Here is a 4132-nt window from a genome sequence, read left to right on the forward strand (position 1 = left end):
CAGTTATTGTATAAATCTTTCTCTACCTTTAAGGTAAGATAAAAACATCGTAGATAGTTAGAAAGTATTTTTTTCTTAGTGTAAAATCTTGGAGATAAACCTTTAACTAGGTGTGTGGTACAGTGGGTTAAGAATCCAGCTGCAGCGGCTTGGGTCACTGGGGAGATACGGGTTGATCCCCCACCTGGTGCAGTAGGTTAAATAGGATCCAGCATTGCTGCAATTGTGGCATGAGTCGAAGCTGCAGCTCGGATTCAGTCCCTGACTTGGAACTTCCATATGCCATGGGTTTAGCCAGAAAAACAAAACAAAACAAAAAGCAAGGGAAAAAAAACCCCAGAAACATTTTTAATTAAAAGATCGTGAACGAGTTCCCTGGTGATCTTATAGGTTAAGGAAATGGCTGTGTCACTGCAGTGGCTCAGGTGGCTGCTATGGCTCAGATTCAGTCCTGGGAACTTCTACATGCCACAGGTTCAGCCAAACAAATCAAATTAAATATGAAGATAGGAAGTTCCTATGTGGTGTGGCGGGTTAAGGATTTCACATTGCTGCAGCTGTGGTACACGCCACAACTACAGTGGTTCAATCCACACAAAAAGAGACTAGACTGATGCTTTTATTTTATTTTTATTTTACTTTTTAGGGCCGTACCCCCAGCATATGGAGGTTCCCAGGCTAGGGGTCTTATTGGAGCTACAGGTGCCGGCCTGCACCACAGCCATAGCAACATAGGATGCAAGCCGCGTCTGCGACCTGCAACACAGTTCATGGCAATGCTGGAGCCTTTACCCACTGGTGAGGCCAGGGGTCGAACCAGCAACCTCATAATTCCTAGTTGGATTTGTTTCCACTGTGCCACAATGGGAACTCTTAGACAATGATGCTTTTTAAAAAATGTTTTTTTTTTAAGTGAAGAGTATTGTTTTTAATACAGTATTTTCTTTTTTTCTTTTTACAGCCTCACTTTACAACAGACCCATTAACCCATTCAGTGAGGCCAGGGAATCAAACCTGTGTCCTCACAAAGATTATGTTGGCTTACTAGGCCACTGAGCCACAATGGGAACTCCACCTACAGTATGTTTTTGAATGAGAAAAATAATTATAGGAGTTCCTGCTGTGGCAGTGGGTTAAGAATCCAACTGCAGGGGCTTGGGTCACTGCAGAATCATGGATCTGATCCCTGGCCCAGCACAGTAGTCTAAAGGATCTGGCAATTGCTGCAGTTGTGGTGTAGGTAGCAGCCTGGGAACTTTTTTTAAAAAAAAAGGTAAAGTTTGCTTGTCAAACTTATTTTTTTTCTCAGAGATAGTTACATGAGAATATTGGGAGAAGGGAGGAAAAAAAATTTTTTCCCCGCCGTATTGTTACTTAGAGGTACATTGAAAGTGGAGAGTGAAATGGCTAAAGCTGGAAAAAAATGATAGGCTATATAGAACAAATGGTTTTTGTGGAAGTGAGGAAAGAGAACCTATTTTTGTCTTTCTACATTGTTTTGTCTTTGTTTATTCAGAAGTAAACATGTAGCCTGTTCTTATATTCTATTACCTGTTGTTGGCCAAGCCAAAAAATCAAATAACAAGAAAGCTTATGATAACATTTTATTTATTTATATTTTGGCCACACCCATGCCATCTGGAAGTTCCTAGGCTAAGGATTGAACCCATGCCACAGCAGTTGATAAGGCCAGATCCTTAACCTGCTAAGCCATGAGGTAACTCTAATAACATTTATTTTTATTTTCCCATTTAAAAAAATTCATCTGGGTGCTTGTTTTTCTAATTCTTGGTTTAGTCATTTTAAGACAGTGAAATTTTGGAGTTCCCATCGTGGTGCAGTGGTTAACGAATCCAAGTAGGACCCATGAGGTTGCAGGTTCGGTCCCTGCCCTTGCTCAGTGGGTTAACGATCCGGCGTTGCCGTGAGCTGTGGTGTAGGTCACAGATGCGGCTTGAATCCTGCGTTGCTGTGGCTCTGGTGTAGGCTGGCAGCTACAGCTCCGATTCGACCCCTAGCCTGGGAACCTCCATATGCCGCAGGAGTGGCCCAAGAAATGGCAAAAAGACAAAAAAAAAAAAAAAAAGACAGTGAAATTTTAAGAATTCTGTATTTTTTTCTGAATTTCATATGAGACCTAGAAGATGTCTCCTCAAAATATAGCAACACAAAAAATCCTTTTTTTTTTTTTTTTTTGGTTTTTAGGGCCACATCTGTGGCATATGGAGTTTCAACTCCCAGGCTAGGGGTCAAATCAAAGCTACAGCTGCCGGCCTATACCACAGCCTATGCAATGCAGAATCCGAGCCACGTCTGCAACCTACACGGGAACTCAGGGCAATACCGGATCCTTAGCCCACTGAGCGAGGCCAGGGATCAAACCCACAACCTCATGGTTCCTAGTCGGATTCATTTCTGTTGCGCCATGATGGGAACTCCAGCACTGGATCTTGAACACACTCAGCCACCAAGGAACTCCAAAAGTTTATCAACTTTTGGTGGCTTGATGTGGATCTCAGTTCCCAGACCAGGGATCAGATCTGGGCTGTACGGGTGAAAGCACAAAGTCCTAATCACTAGACCACTAAGGGAAGTTCCTCAAACTTTCTTAAAAGTCAAGTTTATGTGCCTCTTTTAAGGTTTGAAGTGCTTTTGCTTTTTACCGTAATAATCTTAAAACCTTTATCAAAGTCTTATGGCTTGAATGAATTGATAGTTTTATTGTTAAGCAAAGATAAAGAATCTTAATCCTCTTATAAAGTGCAAGATTTACCCTCTGAAATGTCAGAAGAATGCTGGGTTCTTTGATATTAGCTGCCTTAGTAGCAGGGAGAACTTCTTGCCTCTGTTTCTGTCTGTGAAGTTGATAACCATCAAAAGTGACAGTGGACGACTAGGTACGAATAACCCCAGTGTCTTTATTGATAATATATAATTTCTGAATCTAGTACAGAATGTATAAATCTGTATTTTGGAGAAGCAAAGATTAAGCCTTCTGGAAATAGTAAGGCAAAACCAATAAACAAAAATTTTTAATGCAGTTCAAAGAATTAATGTTACAGGATGTTTCAGAACATTTGAAATACATTTTATGGCAAGGATGTGTAGAAATGATCATGGGGCAAAAATCTCAGCAAGAGTCATAATTAACCACTTACATTCAAATAACTCAATCGACAAAATCTCAGAGGTCATTTTGGTATTGATCTGATAACATGATTTTGGGTAACACCAAATTTCATAGGTTATAAAATATTTTTGTAAAATTGACTCAATTTATGTTAACAATTTGAACAAATTGTGTTCCGAAGTGGCAGAGCTAAGAGGAGCTAAAACCAGGGCTCATCTTTATGTTTCAGCAAAGTGAAAACCTAAGTACTTTTGTCATCAGTAGTAATTTACTGGAGTTCTCATCGTGGTGCAGCAGAAACTAATCTGACTAGGAACCATGAGGTTGCCGGTTCGATCTGTGATCGAAGACTCTTTACAAATTGTTTCTGTTTAATGAAGCTTAATCGAATGAGAATTTTTCAGGTATCGTTATTAATACATTTTATACTGCATTTTATGTTTTATTTTGAATGGATGCTATTTAGACCATAATTTACTGTCTAAACTGGGAATATTTTGAGAGGAGGGTGCCAAGAATAATATCAAGACAGCAGGTGTAAACTAGTACTAAAGCAAACTATTACCTATTTATTATTCACCTTGTGGGTAAATCTGACCAGCTTTTGGTGTTCTTTAGTTTAAAAACAAGCCTTAGGCTTATACGTGAATGAAGATTAAGTCCCAAGGTACTTTTGACCACAAATTATATCCTTGGTTTTCCTTGTTGTAGGGAGGACATTTTATGTCAGGTAGTCAGATAGGTACTACTTAAGTTGCCAAGTCACCTCCTATTTTAGCCCCATTAGTGATGGATTTAGAATGTGATCATTGTGCCTTAATTAAGGCAGTGGTTCTCAAACTAGTATGCAGCAGAATCACCAGGGAGTCTTGTTAAACCACATTTCTGGGCCCCATCCCTAGAATTTCTGATTGAGAAGGTTCCAAGTAGGGCATAAGAATTTGCGTATCTAACAAATTCTGGGTGCTGTCGATGCTGAGCAACTGAATTAAATAAGTTAAC

This window comes from Phacochoerus africanus, chromosome 15 (assembly GCF_016906955.1).
Source record: "Phacochoerus africanus isolate WHEZ1 chromosome 15, ROS_Pafr_v1, whole genome shotgun sequence".
Classification (NCBI taxonomy): Eukaryota; Metazoa; Chordata; class Mammalia; order Artiodactyla; family Suidae; genus Phacochoerus; species Phacochoerus africanus.